The sequence below is a fragment of the Furipterus horrens genome, unplaced genomic scaffold (genome assembly GCF_987537825.1).
Source record: "Furipterus horrens unplaced genomic scaffold, mFurHor1.1.pri manual_scaffold_8, whole genome shotgun sequence".
NCBI classification, from domain to species: Eukaryota; Metazoa; Chordata; class Mammalia; order Chiroptera; family Furipteridae; genus Furipterus; species Furipterus horrens.
Window position 1 is genome coordinate 6,963,960 of NW_028327178.1, and position 11,850 is coordinate 6,975,809.

Below are 11,850 nucleotides of genomic sequence, written 5' to 3' on the forward strand. Positions count from 1 at the left end.
CTGTATTGGAAGGTGTGTTCTTCCGACTCGTTTTTGCATGCACACAACGACCTTTTGTAATGGGAAGAAGTAGACCCTGATTTGTAAAATCTGTGTGAAGTTTGAGAGTGTTGTTCCAGAAATAAAAGTAGAATTCTTCTTAAATAAAGGCCTGTTTTTTTTCTTTCTTTATGACAATGCTTCATTCAAGGTCTTTGGTAACAAAAATTAAGGTTATCCAGAAAGTGTTGAAAATAAAACTGTTAGGCCAATAAGAGGAGATAAGGGAGAAAACAAATAGAATGTAAATTTGAGCCTCCTTTGGGGCTTTCAAAATAAAGACTGACTCCTGTCAGATTGAATATGTGAGGCCATCCAAGTGACATGCATTTAAGGACATGAACTTTTAAATACATACCCTCAATTGTAGCTAACTGAGGAGAAGTTTCGTGTTTCCATATTCTTCTTCGAGAGCAAGGTGTGAATTTAACAAGTCCTCTTTTTTTAGACATTTTTAAACCTATACTTAAGCTAAATACAACAGTTAAGCCCCATATTAATAACTATGACTAATATTTACTGAGCATTTATAATGCCTAGACAAGGCCTAAGTGCCCTGCATGTGTTCTCACTCAACACACAAACCTCTACTGGTTCGTTGTGAGTTGTCATTTTATAGACATAGACATAGAGGCATGGTTCATTAAAAAAATTCTCTAGTGGACCCCCCCCCGACTAATAAATAGCAGAGATACATTTCAAATCTAAAGGTTCTGATAGAAAAATCAGCTATCTTAGAAGATTCAAGGGGCAGCAGCAGCAGGAAGTCCAATGGCTTAGGAAGAGCAGAGGAGCCTTTCTTGACCCTCTGCCGGAAGTCAGTGGCTGGGGGGGAGGCTGCAGACCCCTGAGTACACCCCCATCTTCCAGCGCACTGGAAGACCGGTCTCCCACGTCACTGCACCTGCCTTTCATTTCTCATTGGATTATTCTGAGTGGCTCTCAAGTGGGAGAGAAAAGGTGTGCTTACTGAGGTGTGCTTAAATGAGATTTGCTCTTATTGCTTTATTTACCCTGTCATGATAAATCATAACATTTCCATCCTCTGCTTAACTACTTATTAAAATGACATGAGATGGAAACATTTTAGTGGGCAGAAACATAAAAGAATGTTTCTTTGTTTTTTCTGTGAGAAACATTTAGCTTTCAACTCTCCTTCTGAAGGGATATGAGTGGCCTTTAAGAAATCCCCACCCTTTAGTCTTGGTATCAATAGTCATTGTCAGGAAAAGAAATCAATAATACAGTAGTCATGACAGTCCAGTGAAACAAAATAGCAATCATCTCAGAGAAAATGGTATTTAAAACCGTTTACTAATGAAATGTACTTCATCGTGATAGGCCTTTAAATATATAGTTATTTTAATTTTTGTAAACTCAGGTCTCTCTACCTTTCCTAGGCTGTCATGGTTATAGACATTCCCGTCTGTTACTTAATACCCAAGTGCTACCCCACCTCTTTCATCCATAAATCCCATCTCAGCTGCTCATAAAGATATTTTGGAACATTATATACCATCTTTTGCTGAAATTTCCAATTTATTTTTCAAATAATTTTTGTATATTGGAACTGTTGAAGAGATGACCACAGGCTTAAAATGGAGTCACTCATGCTAAAGTCCATCATAGGAAACCTAGATTCAATACTTCGACCTAATTGCTGTTTCAGCCAGTCTGGAGGTAATCTGTTGGACCCTCTAGATCCCCCAAAGAATGGAAAGGTAATCTGCATGATAAGAACCCTTGATTTTCCCTTGCTTCCCTAAAACAAGATGTTCTGGTCTGAAAATAACCCTTTCTTGTCTTGGCTAATATCTCTCAGGCACATTCCCCTTCATCCTATAAAATGCCTTCCCTTCTGTACAACCACTGGGGGCGCCCTCCTAGGTGCTAGATGGGATGCTGCTCGTTCGAGACGGCCTACTGTTGAATTTTGTTCTTTAACACCATCTTATGCAATAATATTTCTCTTAAATTTTTTCCTGTAGTCCTTTCCTTTCAAAATGCTGGGTTTATTTCCATTGTTCCTAAGTGGTAAACTAGATGTGAAGTCCAACTCCACCTTATGATGTGGAAGAGTTTTAAAGGCGGGGTCGCACTTTTGGAATGAGCGCTCGCTTCGGCAGCACACACACTAACATTGGAACGATACAGAGACGATTAGCATGGCCCCTGCGCGAGGATGGCATACAAATTCATGAAGCGTTGCATATTCTTCAGTCCGTTAATTAAAAAGAAAGAAAGAAAAATAAAAAAGGAAAGAAAATAACAATTTTTGGAATTAAAAAAAATAAAAAAAGAGTCCAGAAATAACAACAGAACAACGTGTAAAGGCAAACAAGTACAGAGTCAGCATTCACCTGCGTTTACTTGTCTATATCTAGAATTCTAGAAATTGGGTTTTAGTGAACAGGAAGGAAGGAAAAAATGTGTGAAATAGTGAGAAATTATATAAATGTTAAACATAGCACAACTCCAAGAGACAAAGATAACATCTAGTTTTTATGGTTAAAGGAATGAAGGGAGAAAGAAACAAAGGCCAGAATAAAATGGACAAGCTGTGGTGTATTATCAGGATGGAAGAAATCCTTGGATTGTCTAGGAAGACAAGGTAAAAATATTATTAAATCAAGCATTTCAAGTTAAATATGAATATTAAAATTCCAAAGGCAACCACACAATAATAAAAACTAGTATGTGTAACAATTTCCATATAAGGAAAAATAATGAAACACAGAAAGGAAACTTAATCCAAATAAATGGATAAAGGAACAAATACAATTTCATAGAACTGGGAATACATATTATCATTAAATGTAAATATACTCTTGACTGTATTGATAAAATATAAAATGCAAAATAAGATTTATACTCACGAAATGGTAAAAACTTTATAATATGATAAGTGTTTTTACAGATGGGTACCCATAGGATCACTTATACACATTTGATGGTTGTATAAAATGATACAAACTACATTAAAAGTTCAGAAGGCATTGCTTAATAAAGTTGAACATGTACATATATAACAACTGAACAACTAACTATGGCACACACACAATACACACATATACATGTACCTATGTATATATGTATGCATGTATACATGTGTGTGTATCCACTTAAATATGTATATAGATATACCAGAGGACATGCACATGTTCATCAGATGATATGTAATGTCCCTTTGCAAGCATTGTTAATAATAAAAAACCCACATGCACACACATATGCACATAGCAAAGAGAACTGAATGTCCATTTTTAGTAGAACAGATTAATATATTTTGGGTTATTTATACAATGAACTATTGTTTACTAATAAAATTTATGAAATAAGATTCTGGGTCACATTATAAAGTGCTTCCAGCTATTTTAAAACTCACACTATATGATTTTCAGAGGAACAGGAAGTATCTTATTTTTCCACTGAATCCATCATAAGTCACAAACATAAGAGGTGATTTACATATATACACACATAGTTTTAGAACCATGCTTTGAATCAACCGGGAGAAGTTTGGTTCGCATTGGCACCTGCCAATTAAATTTAAGTTGAATTTAAATTGAGTAAATCTTGACATTTCAAAAAGAACTTTGAAGAAGGAAGGAAACATTTTCGGCTACCCATTGAATCACAAGGTAGACAGTCTCCCATTTCAGGGACCAGAGGAGTAGTGAGAGATAGTGGGTAATTTTTATTCAGAGTCAACAGCTTTTCTTCTTATAGCATGAATGACATTTTCATTGTTAAATAAACTGTTATAAAGTAAAGCCAACATACCAGATATTAATAGTCATGAAAAGCATTATCTCCTCAAAAGCAATAATAAAACTATTTGATCTTTTTTCACAAACAAATTTGGTGCTGGGTGAATTATTTTCATTATAACAATAAATGAAATTTGATGACTTAGAGGGGATAATGTAAGCAAATTTCAAGTAATGCTGTAAGCAAGAAAATTTACTTTATTATTGTTAGATTGAAGGCAAATGGTGTACAGTTTTCATTTGTATTCAAAACTTACGCTCTTTCACTAATTATATTGCATTTTTCCCCTGCAGATGCTGTCTAGAGATTTTACTAGCTTTTTATCTTATTTGGTTTGTCTATGACTAGTGCCATTTGAAACATAATTTAAACTTTTGCTTTTTCATTCCTTCAAGAACAAATGCTACTTATGACTTTGTGTAACACACTATCAAGAAAAAAAAAACCAAAGCCTAGTGCTATATAGGATAACTTGGGATTATATTGCAGTCGGATATTACTGTATTTGGTTTTATTTGAATTACCACTGTACTTCTAGAGCTCAAATAATTCACACTAAAAGTCATTTTGAACAACCATTGTGTTATCATTGATTGACTAAAAAGTAAAAATGCTGGGCTTGTAAATGACTTTCTTTTGCAACAACGATATTAATGAAATCTGTTTCCCGTAGGGGAAGTAAAAACGACTCCCAAGTTCAATGCATAAAATCTCTTCTAGGTGGGCAGTGGGGACAGAGAGCGGCACTAAGTGCCTCCCTGGCTAGCGGCCAGGTGGTGGGTGGCTTCTTGCAGCTCAGGCTCAGATACACATTACGGAGTGAGGATCACATGGAACTATTGATCAGGGATGATTTTCTGTCACAGGGAGACAGGCTTCCGCTATCTCTTGGCCTTGTTAGTGAAACCAGTCAGTAAGAAAAATGTACGTTTAGTCTCAGGGTTAGAGGAGAAAAGAAAAATATTCCTCAAATGGCATCATTAGATGCTGGCAGGATGTGCTCAGAACTGCCATTTGAATTTAATTAATGGACCAGTTGGTGCACTCTAATCACCGGTTTAATCTTTCCCCCCACCAAACAGAGAGGCTCTAGAATCAGTTTCAAATGGATGCACTAACTTCAGTTGGCAGTACAATTTTCTATATTAGAGAACAAACATTACAGTGGAAACGTGCGTTTAGGGTGAGCTCAGAGGTCTGGTATAATTCCGCGATCCCCATGAAATCATGCACTGATTTCTATAACCGCCCGTGAGGGTGAGAAAATTCTGGACTCGGCTCTGCAAAGAATCAAGCACATGTTCTCCGCCCCCGCCCCCCCCCCCAAAGCCCTTCCCAAAGCTTCTGATGGTCAGCTATTCCTGGTTGTCTGGCTGCCTGACTTCCAACTCCAGGAGGAAGGGAGTCTTGGGAAGAGACCCTAGGGCCCCCGCACATCAAAGGAGGCTCCTGTGTCATTTTGGTCTCCGCTAGAGCTTTAAACTCCAGCCAACAGAAGGCTGGTCCTTTCCTGGGAGCCTGGTGCTGCCTCAGGGGATGAGCATATCTGCATCTCTGTGGGAAAATATCACCTAAATGTGAAAACAATACACCACATCATCCCCGACTCCTTTTTCTGTTTATCACTCGCACAAAGTATACACCATGCCACACACAGAGAATGTTCATTACAATGACATTTAAATTCACATTCATGCTAATTCTAGAGCAACTGGAGGGTAAGCTGGAGAGTACCTGTCCAATATTATTAACAATGAAAAGAACTTCCTGGGCACTTCTCTTTGGGTGTAATTTCTGCACTACACAATTCACAGTGGGGTCCCCTCAGTCAATGTTGCTTTTGTTACATCTCCCAATATAAATACAGTTGAAACAAGTTAAGAGGTGAGAGACTAGGTGACATTATATAAGCAATATGACAGACATTTTCTAGTCTCATAATGGTAAAAAAAAAAAAAAAAAAAGAAAAATTCCTGAAATATTTAAGATAAAACCTTTGGAATTTCCAAGCATCATATTAGGAAAGTATGTAGAAATAATGAGAGTTATTATTATTCTCTTTATATTATTTTTTTGCATCCAACCTCTTTCATAAATATTATGTATATAAAAATTATATTTCTCTGGAATGCAGGTGATCAAAGCTTATGACAAAATAATCTCTATGCCATAGTAATTCCCTCCTCCTCGGTTTTACTATTTTCCCCCTTTGAATTAAATGCAGTTAACAGTTTACTTTGATTTGAAGAATAATTGCCACAGATCATGAATTACTTGGGTCTCTGCAATTTTTTAAAGGTAAATCTTTAAACTGTTTTTACATAGTGCAAGTTAGCTTTAGAATTTTTCAGCTGTGAGTAACTGACCATGTTCTGATTAAGTGTGAGGAACGAGGCTGTTGGGGTGAGAAATTCAGAGTATCTCACTTTGCCCAAGTCCACGTGCGCAGCTGGTCCTCAGAAAAGTAAGAAAGTATGGGGGAGGGCTCATAAATGCAAAGAGCTTCTTTCTTTTTCCTGAGCCTCTTCCCTGTGCCCCTCTTTTATTGTATCCTTCATTCTAGACACGCTTCTGTCTGCGGGTCACGTTATACAAAGAGTTTGCGATCTGCATTGGCTGCTCTGATGCCCAGTCCCTCACACCCTGCCCCAGCCGAAGACAGAAATACGCCTTGCAAACGTGAAACCGTGCAGAGTTTTTCTTCTGTTTACTTTGGTTAAGTGCCTGTGTGTGGTCAGGGGAGGGTTGAAGTCTTTGAAGAAGTCTTGAGAAAATAGAGCATTTCACAGGTGAATGATACTGCAGATGAAAGAATCAGCAATGGAGCGAGAGTCATGGGGCGAAGAATCATTTGGGAAAATGACGGAGAGAGAAGAATTGATTTTAGCTGCAGATGTGGTCAGTGTCCCTTTGGGGAGAAAGCGCGGAAATGAGGTTATTAGAAGGGGTCTCTTAAATTTTTATGCAATAAAAACCTGCTGTGGCAGGCCCCCCCAAAAGACCTATCTTAGAGTTATATTGTTTTTCTTTGCTTTGGGGAATGGATTTATAATTTTAAAAAAATATTTTAGAGTGACGCCATGCTGAATCCAGTCTCAACTTGACCTCATTTTATGCACGTTATATTTGCTTTCCTCCACAAATGGCAAAGAATAAATAAATAAGTAAATAAATAAATAAGGCTAATTCTTTCTCCCAGCTTAATCAATGAAAACTAATAACAAGAGACCTTTTCTGTAGCCTGGATTCCTAAGAGAGAATACCATTTGGCCCGTTTTGGTCAGTTGACTTTTCGTAGCATAATGACCTGTCATCGGTGTTTGGGTAAGTGGGGACAGTGGAGAAGAAAGAGGTAGATAGATTTATTAATATAAAAGGGGCTTCCTTTTGGGGTGTGGGGGTGGGAGCTCATTTCTTAAAGAAGATGCACCACAACTCATGACTTTCTAAATTGCATCACATTGTTTGATGGGATAGTATTCCCTAGCCCTTACTCAAAATTCTTTATTATCTACAAAATAAATGTTATAAATTATTAGGTAACTTATGACTGCTTTTACACATAAGACTTCATAGGTTTTTGCTTCTAATTGCTTCTTTTTGCTTCTAATTGCTTTTCATTCAATTACACTGCACTGCCCAGATATTAAAATATCATTTTCCTTTTACTTTGGTCAGTACTAGTTTCAAACCACTTAATGATTTTCTGCCCATTAAGCTAAAATTATCCAGATTTATCATTGAACATCCTGGTTAATTGGACCAAACTAAATCCTCACTCCAGGCTAGATTCATCCTCTGCCCCAGACACATTGTATCTTGTATTTTATAATTTACAGCTCAACCTCACAGTTCTCAAAGATTTCCACATGGAAAAAAAGAACTAACATTTTTGTGTGTTTTGTTTAATTAGAAGAGGATACTGAGTAATTTAAGTCAGCCACTTTCATTTTTCCTAAAAAAGAAACATTAGACCAGAGTTGAATTGATTACCATAAGATCCTAGTTGGTCAGAGTTAGGATGAAAATGTAAGTTTTTTGATTCTCAAAAACATAACAAACATACTGAGCCAAAAGCTGAATCTCTTTTTAAAAATTCTCAGCTCATAGCAAGCAGCTTGTGTATTTATTACTTATGGGAAATAAAAGACAGGGTAAAATTAACTCACAACAACTAGTACACAGATTCTTGATTTCGTAACTCAATGTTTAGATGACAGATACCAATAAAAGCAGGCCAAACTTCAAATCCCATCTGTCCTCTTGGCAGGAAAGAAGACCTCACTGTAAGTCAAGCTTTTGGTATTACAGGAAACCACCGTAAAAAAAAAAAAGAATGAGGTGAAAATTTATAGAATAAGAAACAAATATCTAGACCAGCAAAGAAGCAACAGAATGGTACAAACCATTAAAAATATCAAAAGATAACAGTAATTAACAAATGATATAAGCTTAACCAAAACCATCTAATGGCTTCAAAAAAATTAAATAAATTTGCACAAAATAGACATGATATTTGGGACTTCCTCCAATGACATAACACCCATAAACATCCTGCTTATTAAAAGCAGCGTAAAGAAGGGACGAATCGTGTAGCCTCTATCAAGTAAATGGAAAAAGTAAGCCAAACATTCTGAATTCTTTGAAGGTTTTTGGCTGTATTATTAAAAGTATAGGACATAGAGCAGAAGGGAAATACTAGCTACTAGATGTGTCTAGTGGGTGTTATAGAAAAGTAGGTACTCATCAGAAATCATCCATGCAGAAAACTGTTTTTATTCATCATACCAAGAGAAAATAATGCTGCTCAGTGATGCAAGTCAGTCAGAGAAAGACAAATGCCATATCAATTTACTTTATGTGGAATTTAAAGAACGAAATAAATGAACAAATAAAATTGAAACAGACCCGTATACGCAGAGAGTCGACTGGTGGTTGACAAAGGGGAGAAAACAGTTGCAAACTGCCTAGCCAATAAAGGGAATACTATTTAAAATATATAAGAAACTCACAAAACTCATTAGCAAAAAAGATATTAAAAATGGGAAAAAGACCTGAATAGAGATTTTTCCAAGGAAGATATACACACGGCTAATAGGTATATAGAAAAGTACTCAACATTGCTGATCAACAGAAAAATGAAAACCAAACCCACGCTATCACCTTGATAACTCTAGAATGGCTGTTATCAAAAGACAAGAGATAAAGCATGAGCTGGAGTGTGGAGAAAAGGGAACCCTAGTGTACTGTTAGTATAAATGGAAATTGGTATAGCCATTTTGGAAACTATTATGAAGGTTCCTCAAAAACTTAAAAATAGAACTAACATGATTCAGAAATCCCACTTGTATGTATATATCAAAGAAAACTAAATTAGAATCTGGAAGAGTAATCAGTGCCCTCATGTTCATTAAAGTATTATTCACCATAGCCAAGATATGAAAATAACCCAAATATTCAGAGACAGATGAATTACTAGAGGAGATGCGGCACACACCTGCGATGGAATATTATTCAGCCATAAAAAGAAGGCAGCCGTGCCGCTTACAACAATGCGGGTGAAACTGGAAGACAATACGCTAAGTGAAATAAACCAGACAGGGAAAGGAAAAAACTGTATTAGCTCCCTTATATGTGGCAACGAGACAAGTTAAACTCACAAAACAGGGTGGAACAGTGGTCACCAAGGGCAGGAGTCTGAGAACAGGGAGATGTTGGCCAAAGAGCACCCACTTTCAGTGGGATGAATAGGCTCCGAGGAGCTAATGTACCACTTGGTAATTATAGTTAATGGTACCATATCGTATACTTGAAATTTCCTAAGACACTGGGTCTTTAGGGTTCTTACCTCGCACACACAGAAGGGTCACTATGGGAGGTTACAGGCGCTAATTTGTTTGATTGTGGTGATCATCACAATGTGGAAGTGAATCAAATCATCACTTTTACAATTTAAATATAAATTTTATTTATCAAAGATACCTCAATAGAGCTGGAGGAAACATTCTATTAGTAAATTTAGTGGCTACACAGTGTTTGACAAAGAGCATCTCCCTTCTTACACATGCAGGTCCATGGGTAGTGGCTATTTTACGATTTTGGTATCATCGATGTGCTTCTAGTATGTCACATAAAACTTTATGACTATTATATTTGCCTTTTGATTATAAATTACTATTAGTATATTTCATATGCATGAAATGTATGTGGGTTATTTGTGGTTTCTTTAGTTGCACCTATAAAACTATATTATTTGCATCAACTATATTTATTAACCCAGTATTTCCTAATTATTTAAACTTTGACACATGAATTCAATGCAATTCCAATACAAGTAATCAATATTTCATTAAGTGACAATAAAAAAAGGCAAGAGAAGGTAGATGGTTGTATAGCTCAGGTATGAAGGCCCACAGATAAAAAATAAAATAAAATAAAAAGATGCATGTATTCCATAGACTAAATACCTTATACCCAATGAAAAGCTAAGGAAATTGAAATAGATATATAATCGATTCTTCTTTGGCTTTGGTCTATGGTTTTTTCCCTTCCGTTTACCATGAGAAAGCATATCAACATGTTAATATGACACTCATGCTATTAAGCAGCATCTTTTAAAATCAAACTACCAAAAAGGCTTGAATTCATAGGCCAGTTATTTACATACAAAGATTCTCTAAATGGAAACCTGCGAGTCCTAGCATGGTGGTTACGTGTCCTATAATTCATGATGGTCTGGATGGTGCAGACCCCTGCAGACTTCCTTTTCTGTTCAGCCCCTCTTTCAAAATATTTATTATTATGCATGTATATTACATATTATTTCTTCTGCTCTCCCTTCCTCACTTTTGTTTTTTCAGAACAGAGTGGACTTGAATAAAACTGCTCTTTCTCAGAGTGCAGCAAGCCGTTAGAAAAGACGACAGAGCACAGGTGAGCAGAACTCCCTATGAATTACATTATCAGTGAGCCAGGAGAAAAAGCTCAGCGGAGCGCTGCCCAGTCTCATTCGTGTTTAAAGAATAGGAGCCTCTTACCCGCCTGCCAATGGAACGGCAGGCAGAGAAAATGCATATTAAAATATTATATTTCATAAAGACAGTTATTTGGAAGCACTCGTGTCCCAAGCCTATTTTTCGTAATGGGGAAATAATTCCTGTTGTCGGTACGGACGTCCACATATGGCCTTTAATGTGTAGTCTATGAATTCTAATCAGGTATTGCCAGAAAGATGGAGTGTTTTTAAACTCAGAGTGAAACGTAAGATGGTTTGCTTCCTGGTTTTTCATAGCAAAAGTGCTTGCGGTAACACAAAGCAATGTTTGACTTTCTAATTGCATGTCCAGAGAGCAGTCTCTGCTCCCGACTGGTCTCCTCCCACAGAGGTGGTGTTGGGACGGGGACATCTTTCCCTGCGGTGTCCCCGTCCTGCGCCTTATCCATGAATCTCCAACACGCTGCCTTCTGTTAGACCCATTACATCCCTAATGGGGTCCATTGCTTTCCTAAGCAGCCCTTGTAATTTTCAACAAGGTCCTTTAACTCACTTAATGTGGAACATTTGTTCATGCCTAATTTGCCTGAGCCCGACCAGGTTGGTGATTTCTGAGAGTCGCAGCAGGTTGACGGTCGGGGTAGCAGGACCGCGGGCCCTCAGCGGCTCCATTGCGCGCTGAATTATAGCCACTGTGCGCGTTTCATTCCGCCGGCGCTCTCTCCGCGGTGGCCTTCCGCGACAAGGTTAACGAGCAGAAAGAAGGTGACGGCGTCTGCAGAGAAGTGCCCCAGCACACGGACGATCGTTGACAATGCGAGTCTTTCCTCCGCAATTATGAAAAGGTTCCGTAAAAGATACAGCCGTCCGCTGCCTTTGGGATTGTGCGTGCCTTTCAAATGTTAGATGACCCCACACTCATCTTTATGGAACTCCGGTAAATCTTCCCCTATTGTTAGCTCAGAAGTCTCTTACCACATTTTTCCCGATTTGCTGGTTCTATTCAAAATGAAAGGATGTTCTTGGCTACAATTCAAAACAACAAC

At 37.5% G+C, this 11,850-nt stretch overlaps 1 non-coding gene across 1 annotated transcript; it reads left to right on the forward strand.

Moving 5' to 3' along the window:
- The first annotated feature begins 2,149 nt into the window (after positions 1-2,149).
- Positions 2,150-2,256, forward strand: LOC150002467 (U6 spliceosomal RNA). Its single transcript, XR_016512937.1, has one exon. It is a non-coding gene; the product is annotated as a U6 spliceosomal RNA (small nuclear RNA).
- Positions 2,257-11,850: the final 9,594 nt, after the last annotated feature.